Source organism: Sciurus vulgaris (assembly GCF_902686455.1).
Source record: "Sciurus vulgaris genome assembly, chromosome: 11".
Lineage (NCBI taxonomy): Eukaryota > Metazoa > Chordata > Mammalia > Rodentia > Sciuridae > Sciurus > Sciurus vulgaris.
Genome location: NC_136472.1, coordinates 298,456 through 313,859, shown reverse-complemented (window position 1 = coordinate 313,859; position 15,404 = coordinate 298,456).

Below are 15,404 nucleotides of genomic sequence, written 5' to 3'. Positions count from 1 at the left end.
TCTGCTGAAGTGGCTCTTCGGCCAGTAACGGCCCTGGGATGCAGATTCTTTGCACTCTGCACACGCAGGGAAGTATGTGTATGTACAAGACCAGGGGCCCCAGGCCTTGTCACTGATTCTATGACATGCTCCTTCCAGCCTCCTGGCCCTCCAGCCAAGGTCAGTCCTGTCCACCAAACAGCATAGACCTAGGCCTCTCATCATCACCCCTTCAGACAGAAGGCGCAGCCAGGTGCACTGCACACTGTCCTGCCCGCTCCAGAGACCTGGGCTCTGCCTGCCCCTGCCCACCACGATGGTTGTGCTGCAGCCACCCACTTTTGGGTGGATGCCATGCAGAACTGTCTGTGCTCAGGACTAAGTTTTCTTTGGCTCCCCAAGAAGCCGCTGGTGTGCACTACTTCAGAGGGCTGTGGCAGAGTGACAGCATGCTTGTTCATGACCCATGTCCTCAAGTCACTCACCTGGGGCTCCAGGACCCACCTGAGCCGATCACATGCATCTCACCCCACTGTGGGGTGCTGTTGCTCACACCAGGCTGTGGCTCAGTGGCCAGGCTGTTATGAAGGTGGCCCAGGACCAGGGCCCGGCAGAGTCATCCCCTTCCAACTGGGCAGTGCTTGCTGAGCCTGCACGGTGCAGGCCAAGGCTCCTCAGACGAGGGTCCGCTTGTGTGGTGCCTGGTCCTGTCCAGAGCCTTCTCTTGCTTTGGGTTACTCAGTCATGGGGTTGCAGCAGCATGTCCGAGTGAGGCAGGTAAAACTCCCTCCTAGACAAGGGGCCAGTCGGGCTCCTGCAGGTCTTTGCACCCAGGGGTCTGGGTGCAGCCACCTGTTTCTATTTGGGAAGGACTGTCGAGACACACTGCCTGCTGGGCCCGGATTCTGGAGGTGGCGGGCCCCAGGCTTTTGTGGAGTTTACCTTCCACTCTTCAGCACACAGATGTTCCACCAGTGTCAAGGCTGGTTGCTGCTCTCCACCCATCCAGTCCAATCAACGCAATGTGACCACCGTAGGAGATGATCTGAGCTGGGGACGGTGACGGGTCCCTGGGAACAGATGAAATGCTGGGCAGGTGTGCCTGGGAGCGTTCGCCTTGGCGGTCCTCTTGGGCTGGAGAAAAGAGCCTTCACCTCTCAGGGGCAGCTGGTCAGGCACCAGGGGGCGTAGGTTTGCTGCAGCACTGAAACCACAGCAGGCGTGGCGACTGCAGTGCCCGTCAGTGTAGGAGGAGGGCCTTCCATTTGTTTCCTGCACAGGCTCAGCAGGTGAGGGGAGTGGGGTGGTGGGGAACAGCACCTGTGTCCTTGAGCCCTGAGGGCGCTGACCTCTGACTTCTGCAGGGATATATGTTGCTTCTGTGTCACCATTGCCCAGGAGGGACAGCTCTGGTGCTCAGAGTGGCCGTTCCCACCCCGCAGGAAGCACTCCATGGGTCAGAGGGCCTCAGCAGTGAGCAGGAGCTCCCTGGCTCCACATCCCTGTGGCACTGAGCGTGTCAGTTCTTCAGCTATCCTAGTAGGTGCGGACTGGTCTCTCGTTTTCACCAACGCCTTGATGACTAGGACAATGAGCATCTTCTCATGCACTTATTTGCCACTTATATGCCTTCTCTGGTGTGCCATCTTTCCAGCTTTTTGGTCCATTCTTTAACCGGGCTGTTGCTGAGCCTTGAGAGCTCCTTGAGCCCTGGGGTCCACACTCCCTCCCAGCCTGTGCCCCATCCTTTCGTCAGGGTTTTGATTTTCATAAAGTCCAACTTACCAATTTTTTTTTTTCATGGGAGGAAACACATGGATTGTGTTTAAATATAGTATCTAAACAAAGTATCATTGGGTCCAAGCATGTAGCTCAGTGGTAGAGCATGTGCTGGGCATCTGCAAGTCCCTGATTCAGTCCCCAGGACCACATCCATCAACCCATCAATCACCACCAAAGCCAACCTCAATCAGATTGTCTCCTCTATTTTTTAACTTTTCTGTTTTTTTTTTTTTTCGGTACCAGGGATTGAACCCAGAGGCACTTAACCACTGAGCCATATCTCTAGCCCTTTTTTATTTTTTATTTTGAGACAGTGTCCCACTGAGTTGCTTAGGGCCTAAGTTGCTGAAGCTGCTTTGAACTTGCCATTCTCCTGCCTCAGCCTCCAGAGTCTCTGAGACTACAGTGTGTGCCACTGCACCCAGCTCTATTAGCTTCTAAGTTTTAGTTTTGCACGTCACGTTTAGGTCTGTGACCAAATTTGTCTTTTTTTTGTGAAGGGTACCAGGGCCATGTTCAGACTCATGTTTTTTACACGGGTATCTGATTGTTACACCGACATTCACCACATGCGCAGCCCTTCATTAACCCACCTTGGCTCTTCTGTCAAGATCTGCAGGTCTGCTGTGGGCTCTCGACGACCCACAGGGCCTATTTTGTGAACCTGGGTTTCTGGTGCAATGTTGAGTAAGTGGTCGGGGGAGATGCCCTTGCCTGTCCAGACCCTTGGGGGAGGCCCCTGGTCTCTCCCCTCTCGAGTCTGATGTTAGTGAACATTTTGGGACGTTCCTTATCCAGTTGATGAAATTCCCCTTCATTCCTAGTCTTTTTGTTTCAATCATGAGTGTGCGTTGGATTTGGTTAAGTGTTCTCTGGTTCCTGTTTCTCTTCCTCGGCTGCGGAAGGGATGGTGTCTACCTTAACAGCTTTCAAAGGCTGAACAGCCTTGCACCTGGAATGAGTCCTGCCTGGTTGTGGTGTCAAATTTGTTTATATACCCTTCAGGTAGATGTGCTTTGATGACATTTTGCTGAGGATTCTGCATCTGTGCTCAGGAGGGATGTTGGCCTGTGGTTTTCCTTTCTTCTTGTGCTTTTGTCTGCTCTTGGTTTTAGTGGGGCAACTCCACTATTTTGTGCCTCCTCCACTATTTTCTGGAAGAAATGAATGATAACTGCTAAACTTTCTCTCTGAAATGTTTGGTAGTGAAGGGCTGGGTTCACATTTTAACACTAAATACAAAAGGAAAAGAAAATCACCAGTGGAACAATTTGGCCTGCCTGTTTTCGTGTTTGGAAGATTATTAATTATTGTTTCAATGTATTTAATAGATAAAGGTCTATTCAGTGTACGTATTTCTGTGAATGAGTTTGATAGCTGTGTAAGTTACCACATTGGCAGGCATGGAAGGGTGCCCAGTACTCGGCTGTTACCCTTCCCAGTCTTTAGAATGAGCACTGATGACCTTTTACTGCTCATTGTAGTGATTTTCATTTTCTCTTCTTATTTGTGGGAAGCCTGGCAAGAGGTTCATCAAATTTTTGAATATTTCTTCAAAGAATAAGCTTTTGGTTCATTATTTTCTCTTAATTTCCTAATCTCAATTTTTTCCAAATTCAGCTCTATCCTGTGTTCTTTCTTTTCTTCCGCTTAATTTAGGTGTATATTGTGCAACTCTTGGTCACAGGTGAAGGTCCAGCTGCCCTGGGGTGCTGGGGAGAGGTTCAGCTACCCTGGTGTCTAGGTTGGAGGTCCAGCTGCTGGGAGGGGGCGGTCCTAGGTGAAAGTCTAGCTGCCCTGGGGTCCTGAGTGGAGGAGGTCCTGCTGCCCTGGGGTCCTGGGTGGAGGAGGTCCTGCTGCCTTGGGGTCTTCGGTGGAGGAGGTCCTGCTGTCCTGGGGTCCTGGGTGGAGGAGGTCCTGCTGTCCTGGGGTCCTAGGTGGAGGACGTCTTGCTGACCTGGGGTCCGGGGTGGAGGTCCTACTGTCCTGGGGTCCTGGGTGGAGGAGGTCCAGCAGCCCTGGGGTCCTGGGTGGAGGAGGTCTTGCTGTCCTGGGGTCCTGGGTGGAGGAGGTCCTGCTGTCCTGGGGTCCTGGGTGGAGGTCCTGCTGTCCTGGAGTCCTGGGTGGAGGAGGTCTTGCTGTCCTGGGGTCCTAGGTGGAGGTCCTGCTGTCCTGGGGTCCTGGGTGAAGGTCCTGCTGTCCTGGGGTCCTGGGTGGAGGTCCAGTTGCCCTGGGGTCCTGGGTGGAGGAGGTCCTGCTGTCCTGGGGTCCTGGGGGGAGGAGGTCCTGCTGTCCTGGGGTCCTGGGTGGAGGAGGTCCTGCTGTCCTGGGGTCCTGGGTGAAAGTTCAACTGCCCTGTGGTCCTTGGTGAAGGTCTGGCTGTCCTGGGGTCCCGGGTGGAGGAGGTCCTGCTGCCCTTGGTTCCTGGGTGGAGGAGATCCTACTGCCCTGGGGTCCTGGGTGAAGGTCCCGCTGTCCTGGGGTCCTGGGTGGAGGTCCCGCTGCCCTGGGGTCCTGGGTGTAGTAGGTCCTGCTGTCCTGGGGTCCTGGGTGGAGGTCTGGCTGCCCAGGGATCCTGTGTGGATGAGGTCCTGCTGTCCTGGGGTCCTGGGTGTAGGTCCTGCTGCCCTGGGGTCCTGGGTGAAGGTCCTGCTGCCCTGGGGTCCTGGGTGGAGGAGGTCCTGCTGTCCTGGGGTCCTGGGTGGAGGTGTGGCTGGCCGGGGGTCCTGGGTGGAGGAGGTCCTGGTGCCCTGGGGGCCTGGGTGAAGGTCCAGCTGCACTGGGGTTCTGGGTGGAGGAGGTCTTGCTGCCCTGGGGTCCTGGGTGGAGGAGGTCCTGCTGTCCTGGGGTCCTGGGTGGAGGAGGTCCTGCTGTCCTGGGGTCCTGGGTGGAGGTCTGGCTGCCCGGGGGTCCTGGGTGGAGGAGGTCCTGCTGCCCTTGGTTCCTGGGTGGAGGAGGTCCTGCTGCCCTGGGGTCCTGGGTGAAGGTCCCGCTGCCCTGGGGTCCTGGGTGTAGGAGGTCCTGCTGTACTGGGGTCCTGGGTGAACGTCTGGCTGCCCTGCATCCTGGGTGGACGATCTGCTGCCCTGGGGTCCTGGGTGAAGGTCCAGCTGCCCTGGCGTCCTGAGTCGAGGAGGTCCTGCTGTCCTGGGGTCCTGGGTGGAGGAGGTCCTGCTCTCCTGGGGGCCTGGGTGAAGTCCAGCTGCCCTGGGTGCCTGGGTGAAGTCCAGCTGCCCTGGGGTCCTGTGGGGAGGAGGTCCTACTGCCCTGGGGTCCTGGGTGGAGAAGGGCCTGCTGTCCTAGGGTCCTGGGTGGAGGTCCTGCTGTCCTGCGGTCCTGGGTGGAGGTCCTGCTGCCCTGGGGTCCTGGGTGGAGGTCCTGCTGTCCTGGGGTCCTGTGTGGAGGAGGTCCTCCTGTCCTGGGGTCCTGGGTGGAGGTCCAGCTGCCCTGGGGTCCTGGGTGGAGGTCCAGCTGCCCTGGGGTCCTGGGTGGAGGAGGTCCTGCTGTCTTGGGGTCCTGGGTGGAGGTCCTGCTGTCCTGGGGTCCTGGGTGAAGGTCCAGCTGCCCTGGGGTCCTGGGTAGAGGAGGTCCTGCTGCCCTGGGGTCCTGGGTGAAGGTCTAGCTGCCCTGGGGTCCTGGGTGGAGGAGGTCTTGCTGCCCTGGGGTCCTGTGGGGAGGCAGTCCTGCTGCCCTGGGGTACTGGGTGGAGGTCCTGCTGCCCTGGGGTCCTGGGTGGAGGAGGTCCTGCTGTCCTGGGGTCCTGGGTGGAGGAGGTCCTGCTGTCCTGGGGTCCTGGGTGAAATTTCAACTGCCCTGGGGTCCTTGGTGAAGGTCTGGCTGTCCTGGGGTCCCGGGTGGAGGAGGTCCTGCTGCCCTTGGTTCCTGGGTGGAGGAGGTCCTGCTGCCCTTGGTTCCTGGGTGGAGGAGGTCCTGCTGTCCTGGGGTCCTGGGTGAAGGTCTGGCTGCCCTGCGTCCTGGGTGGACGATCTGCTGCCCTGGGGTCCTGGGTGAAGGTCCAGCTATCCTGGCGTCCTGAGTCGAGGAGGTCCTGCTGTCCTGGGGTCCTGGGTGGAGGAGGTCCTGCTCTCCTGGGGGCCTGGGTGAAGTCCAGCTGCCCTGGGTGCCTCGTGAAGTCCAGCTGCCCTGGGGTCCTGTGGGGAGGAGGTCCTACTGCCCTGGGGTCCTGGGTGGAGAAGGTCCTGCTATCCTGGGGTCCTGGGTGGAGGAGGTCCTGCTGTCCTGGGGTCCTGGGTGGAGGTCCTGCTGTCCTGCGGTCCTGGGTGGAGGTCCTGCTGCCCTGGGGTCCTGGGTGGAGGAGGTCCAGCTGCCCTGGGGTCCTGGGTGAAGGTCCTGCTGTCCTGGGGTCCTGGGTGGAGGAGGTCCTGCTGTCCTGGGGTCCTGGGTGGAGGTCCAGCTGCCCTTGCGTCCTGGGTGGAGGAGGTCCTGGTGTCCTAGGGTCCTGGGTGGAAGAGGACTTGCTGTTGGGGTCCTGGGTAAAGGTCCGGCTACCTGGGGTCCTGGATGGAGGAGGTTGTGCTGTCCTGGGGTCCTGGGTGAACGTCCGGCTGCCCTAGAGTACTGTTTGGAGGAGGTCCTGCTTCCCTGGGGTCCTGGGTAAAAGTCAGGCTGCCCTGGGTTCCTGGGTGGAGGAGGTCCTGCTGTCCTGGGGTCCTGGGTGAAGGTCCGGCTCCCCTGGAGTACTGGGTGGAGGAGGTCCTGCTGCCCTTGGTTCCTGGGTGGAGGAGGTCCTGCTATCCTGGGGTCCTGGGTGGAGGAGGTCCTGCTGTCCTGGGGTCCTGGGTGAAGGTCCGGCAGCCCTGGGATCCTGGGTGGAGGAGGTCCTGCTTTCCTGGGATCCTGGGTGAAGGTCCGGCTGCCCTGGAGTACTGGGTGGAGGAGGTCCTGCTGCCCTTGGTTCCTGGGTGGAGGAGGTCCTGCTATCCTGGGGTCCTGGGTGGAGGAGGTCCTGCTCTCCTGGGGTCCTGGGTGAAGGTCCGGCAGCCCTGGGGTCCTGGGTGGAGGAGGTCCTGCTCTCCTGGGGTCCTGGGTGAAGGTCCGGCTGCCCTGGAGTACTGGGTGGAGGAGGTCCTGCTGCCCTGGGGTCCTGGGCAGAGGTCCAGCTGCCCTGTGGTCCTGGGTGGAGGAGGTCCTGCTGCCCTGGGGTCCTGTGTGGAGGAGGTCCTGCTGTCCTGGGGTCGTTGGTGGATGAGATCCTGCTGTCCTGGGGTCCTGTGTGGAGGAGGTCCTGCTGTCCTGGGGTCCTGGGTGAAGGTCCGGCGGCCCTGGCGTCCTGGGTGGAGGAGGTCCTGCTCTCCTGGGGTCCTGGGTGAAGGTCCGGCTGCCCTGGGGTCCTGGGTGAAGGTCCAGCTGCCCTGGGGTCCTGGGTCGAGGAGGTCCTGCTGCCCTGGGGTCCAGGGCAGAGGTCCAGCTGCCCTGTGGTCCTGGGTGGAGGAGGTCCTGCTGCCCTGGGGTCCTGTGTGGAGGAGGTCCTGCTGTCCTGGGGTCCTAGGTGGACGAGATCCTGCTGTCCTGGGGTCCTTGGTGGACGAGATCCTGCTGTCCTGGGGTCCTGTGTGGAGGAGGTCCTGCTGTCCTGGGGTCCTGTGTGGAGGAGGTCCAGCTGCCCTGTGGTCCTGGATGGAGGAGGTCCTGCTGCCCTGGGGTCCTGGGTGGAGGTCCAGCTGCCCTGGGGTCCTGGGTGGAGGTCCAGCTGCCCTGGGGTCCTGGGTGGAAGTCCTGCTGCCCTTGGTTCCTGGGTGGAGGAGATCCTGCTGTCCTGGGGTCCTGTGTGGAGGAGGTCCTGCTGTCCTGGGGTCCTGGGTGGAGGTCCTGCTGTCCTGGGGTCCTGGGTGGAGGTCCTGCTAACCTGGGGTCCTGGGTGGAGGAGGTCCTGTTGCCCTGGGTTCCTGGGTGGAGGAGGTCCTGCTGTCCTGGGGTCCTGTGTGGAGGAGGTCCTGCTGTCCTGGGGTCCTTGGTGGAGGAGATCCTGCTGTCCTGGGGTCCTGTGTGGAAGAGGTCCTGCTGTCCTGTGGTCCTGGGCGGAGGTCCAGCTGCCCTGTGGTCCTGGATGGAGGAGGTCCTGCTGTCCGGGGTCCTGGGTGGAGGTCCTGCTGTCCTGGGTTCCTGGGTGGAGGTCCTGGTGCCCTGGGGTCCTGGGTGGAAGTCCTGTTGCCCTGGGTTCCTGGGTGGAGGAGATCCTGCTGTCCTGGGGTCCTGTGTGGAGGAGGTCCTGCTGTCCTGGGGTCCTGGGCGGAGGTCCAGCTGCCCTGTGGTCCTGGATGGAGTAGGTCCTGCTGCCCTGGGGTCCTGGGTGGAGGTCCAGCTGCCCTGGGGTCCTGGATGGAGGTCCTGCTGTCTTGGGGTCCTGGGTGGAGGTCCTGCTGTCCTGGGGTGGTGGGTGAAGATTCAGCTGCCCTGGGGTCCTGGATGGAGGAGGTCTTGCTGCCCTGGGGTCCTGGGTGGAGGAGGTCTTGCTGCCCTGGGGTCCTGGGGGGAGGCAGTCCTGCAGCCCTGGGGTCCTGGGTGGAGTAGGTCCTGCTGCCCTGGGGTCCTGGGTGGAGGAGGTCCTACTGCCCTGGTGTCCTGGGTGGTGGAGGTCCCGCTGTTCTGGGGTCCTGGGTGGAGGAGGTCCTGCTGTCCTGGGGTCCTGGGTGAAGGTCTGGCTGCCCTGGGTCCTTGGTGGAAGTCCTGCTGCCCTGAGGTCCTGGGTGGAGGAGGTTCTGCTGTCCTGGGTGAAAGTTCAACTGCCCTGGGGTGTGGGTGAAGGTCTGGTGTCTGGGGTCCCGGGTGGAGGAGGTCCTGCTGTCCTGGGTTCCTGTTTGGAGGTGGTCCTGCTGTCCTGGGGTCCTTGGTGGAGGAGATCCTGCTGTCCTGGGGTCCTGTGTGGAAGAGGTCCTGCTGTCCTGTGGTCCTGGGCGGAGGTCCAGCTGCCCTGTGGTCCTGGATGGAGGAGGTCCTGCTGTCCGGGGTCCTGTGTGGAGGAGGTCCTGCTGTCCTGGGGTCCTTGGTGGAGGAGATCCTGCTGTCCTGGGGTCCTGTGTGGAAGAGGTCCTGCTGTCCTGTGGTCCTGGGCGGAGGTCCAGCTGCCCTGTGGTCCTGGATGGAGGAGGTCCTGCTGTCCGGGGTCCTGGGTGGAGGTCCTGCTGTCCTGGGTTCCTGGGTGGAGGTCCTGGTGCCCTGGGGTCCTGGGTGGAAGTCCTGTTGCCCTGGGTTCCTGGGTGGAGGAGATCCTGCTGTCCTGGGGTCCTGTGTGGAGGAGGTCCTGCTGTCCTGGGGTCCTGGGCGGAGGTCCAGCTGCCCTGTGGTCCTGGATGGAGGAGGTCCTGCTGTCCGGGGTCCTGGGTGGAGGTCCTGCTGTCCTGGGTTCCTGGGTGGAGGTCCTGGTGCCCTGGGGTCCTGGGTGGAAGTCCTGTTGCCCTGGGTTCCTGGGTGGAGGAGATCCTGCTGTCCTGGGGTCCTGTGTGGAGGAGGTCCTGCTGTCCTGGGGTCCTGGGCGGAGGTCCAGCTGCCCTGTGGTCCTGGATGGAGTAGGTCCTGCTGCCCTGGGGTCCTGGGTGGAGGTCCAGCTGCCCTGGGGTCCTGGATGGAGGTCCTGCTGTCTTGGGGTCCTGGGTGGAGGTCCTGCTGTCCTGGGGTGGTGGGTGAAGATTCAGCTGCCCTGGGGTCCTGGATGGAGGAGGTCTTGCTGCCCTGGGGTCCTGGGTGGAGGAGGTCTTGCTGCCCTGGGGTCCTGGGGGGAGGCAGTCCTGCAGCCCTGGGGTCCTGGGTGGAGTAGGTCCTGCTGCCCTGGGGTCCTGGGTGAAGGTCTGGCTGCCCTGGGTCCTTGGTGGAAGTCCTGCTGCCCTGAGGTCCTGGGTGGAGGAGGTTCTGCTGTCCTGGGTGAAAGTTCAACTGCCCTGGGGTGTGGGTGAAGGTCTGGTGTCTGGGGTCCCGGGTGGAGGAGGTCCTGCTGTCCTGGGTTCCTGTTTGGAGGTGGTCCTGCTGCTCTGGGGTCCTGGGTGAAGGTCCCGCTGTCTTGGGGTCCTGGGTGGAGGTCCTGCTGCCCTGGGTTCCTGGGTGGAGGAGTTCCTGCTGTCCTGGGTTCCTGGGTGGAGGAGGTCCTGCTGCCCTGGGGTCTTAGGTGAAGGTCCCGCTGCCCTGGGGTCCTGGGTGGAGGTCCCGCTGCCCTGGGGTCCTGGGTGGAGGTCCCGCTGCCCTGGGGTCCTGGGTGGAGGTCCTGCTGCCCTGGGGTCCTAGTGGAGGAGGGACTGCTGTCCTTGGGTCCTGGGTGGAGGAGGTCCTGCTGTCTTGCGGTCCTGGGTGGAGGAGGTTCTGCTGTCCGGGGGTCCTGGGTGAAAGTTCAACTGCCCTGGGGTCCCGGGTGAAGGTCTGGCTGTCCTGGGTTCCTGGGTGGAGGAGGTCCTGCTGCCCTGGGTTCCTGGGTGAAGGTCTGGCTGCCCTGGGGTCCTGGGTGGAAGTCCTGCTGCCCTGGGGTCCTGGGTGAAGGTCCAGCTGCGCTGGGGTCCTTGGTGGAGGAGGTCCTGCTCTCCTGGGGTCCTGGGTGAAGGTCCCGCTGTCCTGGGGTCCTGGTTGGAGGTCCCGCTGTCCTGGGGTCCTGGGTGTAGGAGGTCCTGCTGCCCTGGGGTCCTGGGTGAAGGTCCCGCTGTCCTGGGGTCCTGGGTGGAGGTCGTGCTGCCCTGAGGTCCTGGGTGGAGGTCCAGCTGGCCTGGGCTCCTGGGTGGAGGTCCTGCTGCCCTGGCGTCCTGGGTGGAGGAGGTCCTGCTGTCCTGCGGTCCTGGGCGGAGGTCCAGCTGCCCGGTGGTCCTGGATGGAGTAGGTCCTGCTGCCCTGGGGTCCTGGGTGGAGATCCAGCTGCCCTGGGGTCCTGGGTGGAGGAGGTCCTGCTCTCCTGGGGTCCTGGGTGGAGGAGGTCCTGCTCTCCTGGGGTCCTGGATGGAGGAGGTCCAGCTGCCCTGTGGTCCTGGATGGAGGAGGTCCAGCTGCCCTGGGGTCCTGGGTGGAGATCCAGCTGCCCTGGGGTCCTGGGTGGAGGAGGTCCTGCTCTCCTGGGGTCCTGTGTGGAGGAGGTCCAGCTGCCCTGTGGTCCTGGATGGAGGAGGTCCAGCTGCCCTGGGGTCCTGGGTGGAGGTCCAGCTGCCCTGGGGTCCTGGGTGGAAGTCCTGCTGCCCTTGGTTCCTGGGTGGAGGAGATCCTGCTGTCCTGGGGTCCTGTGTGGAGGAGGTCCTGCTGTCCTGGGGTCCTGGGTAGAGGTCCTGCTGCCCTGGGGTCCTGGGTCGAGGAGGTCCTGCTGTCCTGGGGTCCTGTGTGGAGGAGGTCCTGCTGTCCTGGGGTCCTGTGTGGAGGAGGTCCTTCTGTCCTGGGGTCCTGGGCAGAGGTCCTGCTGCCCTGGGGTCCTGTGTGGAGGAGGTCCTGCTGTCCTGGGGTCCTGTGTGGAGGAGGTCCTGCTGTCCTGGGGTCCTTGGTGGACGAGATCCTGCTGTCCTGGGGTCCTGTGTGGAGGAGGTCCTGCTGTCCTGGGGTCCTGTGTGGAGGAGGTCCAGCTGCCCTGTGGTCCTGGATGGAGGAGGTCCTGCTGCCCTGGGGTCCTGGGTGGAGGTCCAGCTGCCCTGGGGTCCTGGGTGGAGGTCCAGCTGCCCTGGGGTCCTGGGTGGAAGTCCTACTGCCCTTGGTTCCTGGGTGGAGGAGATCCTGCTGTCCTGGGGTCCTGTGTGGAGGAGGTCCTGCTGTCCTGGGGTCCTGGGTGGAGGTCCTGCTGTCCTGGGGTCCTGGGTGGAAGTCCTGCTAACCTGGGGTCCTGGGTGGAGGAGGTTCTGTTGCCCTGGGGTCCTGGGTCGAGGAGGTCCTGCTGTCCTGGGGTCCTGTGTGGAGGAGTTCCTGCTGTCCTGGGGTCCTGGGCAGAGGTCCAGCTGCCCTGTGGTCCTGGGTTGAGGTCCTGCTGCCCTGGGTTCCTGGGTGGAGGAGGTCCTGCTGCCCTCGGGTCCTGTGTGGAGGAGGTCCTGCTGTCCTGGGTTCCTTGGTGGAGGAGATCCTGCTGTCCTGGGGTCCTGGGCAGAGGTCCAGCTGCCCTGTGGTCCTGGGTTGAGGTCCTGCTGCCCTGGGTTCCTGGGTGGAGGAGGTCCTGCTGCCCTGGGGTCCTGTGTGGAGGAGGTCCTGCTGTCCTGGGGTCCTGGGTGGAGGAGATCCTGCTGTCCTGGGGTCCTGTGTGGAGGAGGTCCTGCTGTCCTGGGGTCCTGGGAGGAGGTCCAGCTGCCCTGTGGTCCTGGATGGAGGAGGTCCTGCTGTCCGGGGTCCTGGGTGGAGGTCCTGCTGTCCTGGGTTCCTGGGTGGAGGTCCTGCTGCCCTGGGGTCCTGGGTGGAGGTCCAGCTGCCCTGGGTTCCTGGGTGAAGGAGATCCTGCTGTCCTGGGGTCCTGTGTGGAGGAGGTCCTGCTGTCCTGGGGTCCTGGGCGGAGGTCCAGTTGCCCTGTGGTCCTGGGTGGAGGAGGTCCTGCTGTCCTGGGGTCCTGGGTGGAGGTCCTGCTGTCCTGGGGTGGCGGGTGAAGATTCAGCTGCCCTGGGGTCCTGGGTGGAGGAGGTCCTGCTGTCCTGGGGTCCTGGGTGAAGGTCTGGCTGGCCTGCGTCCTGTGTGGACATTCTGCGGCCCTGGGGTCCTGGGTGAAGGTCCAGCTGCCCTGGGGTCCTGGGTAGAGGAGGTCCTGGTCTCCTGGGGGCCTGGGTGAAGTCCAGCTTCCCTGGGTTCCTGGGTGGAGGTCCTGCCGCCCTGGGGTCCTGGGTGGAGGTCCTGCTGCCCTGGGTTCCTGGGTGGAGGAGATCCTGCTGTCCTGGGGTCCTGTGTGGAGGAGGTCCTGCTGTCCTGGGGTCCTGGGCGGAGGTCCAGCTGCCCTGTGGTCCTGGATGGAGTAGGTCCTGCTGTCCTGGGGTCCTGGGTGGAGGAGGTCCTGCTGTCCTGGGGTCCAGGGTGGAGGTCCTGCTGTCCTGGGGTGGCGGGTGAAGATTCAGCTGCCCTGGGGTCCTGGGTGGAGGAGGTCTTGCTGCCCTGGGGTCCTGGGTGGAGGAGGTCTTGCTGCCCTGGGGTCCTGGGGGGAGGCAGTCCTGCAGCCCTGGGGTCCTGGGTGGAGGTCCTGCTGCCCTGGGGTCCTGGGTGGAGGAGGTCCTGCTGTCCTGGGGTCCTGGGTGAAGGTCTGGCTGCCCTGCGTCCTGTGTGGACATTCTGCGGCCCTGGGGTCCTGGGTGAAGGTCCAGCTGCCCTGGGGTCCTGGGTAGAGGAGGTCCTGGTCTCCTGGGGGCCCGGGTGAAGTCCAGCTTCCCTGGAGTCCTGGGTAGAGGTCGTGCTGCCCTGGGCGCCTTAGTGAAGGTCCTGCTGTCCTGGGGTCCTGGGTTGAGGAGATCCAGCTACCCTGGGGGCCTGGGTGAAGTCCAGCTGCCCTGGGGTCCTGTGGGGAGGAGGTCCCGCTGTTCTGGGGTCCTGGGTGGAGGAGGTTCTGCTTTCCTGGGGTCCTGGGTGAAAGTTCAACTGCCCTGGGGTGTGGGTGAAGGTCTGGTGTCTGGGGTCCCGGGTGGAGGAGGTCCTGCTGTCCTGGGTTCTTGGTTGGAGGTGGTCCTGCTGCTCTGGGGTCCTGGGTGAAGGTCCCGCTGTCTTGGGGTCCTGGGTGGAGGTCCTGCTGCCCTGGGTTCCTGGGTGGAGGAGTTCCTGCTGTCCTGGGTTCCTGGTTGGAGGAGGTCCTGCTGCCCTGGGGTCTTAGGTGAAGGTCCCACTGCCCTGGGGTCCTGGGTGGAGGTCCCGCTGCCCTGGGGTCCTGGGTGGAGGTCCCGCTGCCCTGGGGTCCTGGGTAGAGGAGGTCCTGGTCTCCTGGGGGCCTGGGTGAAGTCCAGCTTCCCTGGAGTCCTGGGTAGAGGTCGTGCTGCCCTGGGCGCCTTAGTGAAGGTCCTGCTGTCCTGGGGTCCTGGGTTGAGGACGTCCAGCTACCCTGGGGGCCTGGGTGAAGTCCAGCTGCCCTGGGGTCCTGTGGGGAGGAGGTCCCGCTGTTCTGGGGTCCTGGGTGGAGGAGGTTCTGCTGTCCTGGGTTCCTGGGTGAAGGTCTGGCTGCCCTGGGTCCTTGGTGGAAGTCCTGCTGCCCTGGGGTCCTGGGTGGAGGAGGTTCTGCTGTCCTGAGGTCCTGGGTGAAAGTTCAACTGCCCTGGGGTGTGGGTGAAGGTCTGGTGTCTGGGGTCCCGGGTGGAGGAGGTCCTGCTGTCCTGGGTTCTTGGTTGGAGGTGGTCCTGCTGCCCTGGGTTCCTGGGTGGAGGAGTTCCTGCTGTCCTGGGTTCCTGGTTGGAGGAGGTCCTGCTGCCCTGGGGTCTTAGGTGAAGGTCCCACTGCCCTGGGGTCCTGGGTGGAGGTCCCGCTGCCCTGGGGTCCTGGGTGGAGGTCCCGCTGCCCTGGGGTCCTGGGTGGAGGTCCTGCTGCCCTGGGGTCCTAGTGGAGGAGGTATTGCTGTCCTTGGGTCCTGGGTGGAGGAGGTCCTGCTGTCTTGCGGTCCTGGGTGGAGGTGGTCCTGCTGCTCTGGGGTCCTGGGTGAAAGTTCAACTGCCCTGGGGTCTTGGGTGAAGGTCTGGCTGTCCTGGGGTCCCAGGTGGAGGAGGTCCTGCTGCCCTTGGTTCCTGGGTAGAGGAGGTCCTGCTGCCCTGGGTTCCTGGGTGAAGGTCTGGCTGCCCTGGGGTCCTGGGTGGAAGTCCTGCTGCCCTGGGGTCCTGGGTGAAGGTCCAGCTGCCCTGGGGTCCTGGATGGAGGAGGTCCTGCTGTCCTGGGGTCCTGGGTGAAGGTCCCGCTGTCCTGGGGTCCTGGGTGGAGGTCCCGCTGTCCTGGGGTCCTGGGTGGAGGAGGTCCTGCTGCCCTGGGGTCCTGGGTGAAGGTCCCGCTGTCCTGGGGTCCTGGGTGGAGGTCGTGCTGCCCTGGGGTCCTGGGTGGAGATCCAGCTGCCCTGGGGTCCTGGGTGGAGGAGGTCCTGCTGTCCTGGGTTCGTGGGTGGAGGAGGTCCTGCTGCCCTGGGGTCCTGGGTGAAGGTCCCGCTTTCCCGGGGTCCTGGGTGGAGGTCCCGCTGCCTTGGGGTCCTGGGTGGAAGTCCTGCTGCCCTGGGGTCCTGGGTGGAGGTCCGGCTGCCCTGGGGTCCTGGGTGGAAGAGGTCCTGCTGTCCTGGGTTCCTGGGTGACGGTCTGGCTGCCCTGGGGTCCTGGGTGGAAATCCTGCTGCCCTGGGGTCCTGGGTGGAGGTCCAGCTGCCCTGGGGTCCTGGGTGGAGGTCCAGCTGCCCTGGGGTCCTGGGTGGAAGTCCTGCTGCCCTTGGTTCCTGGGTGGAGGAGATCCTGCTGTCCTGGGGTCCTGTGTGGAGGAGGTCCTGCTGTCCTGGGGTCCTGGGTGGAGGTCCTGCTGTCCTGGGGTCCTGGGTGGAGGTCCTGCTAACCTGGGGTCCTGGGTGGAGGAGGTCCTGTTGCCCTGGGTTCCTGGGTGGAGGAGGTCCTGCTGTCCTGGGGTCCTGTGTGGAGGAGGTCCTGCTGTCCTGGGGTCCTTGGTGGAGGAGATCCTGCTGTCCTGGGGTCCTGTGTGGAAGAGGTCCTGCTGTCCTGTGGTCCTGGGCGGAGGTCCAGCTGCCCTGTGGTCCTGGATGGA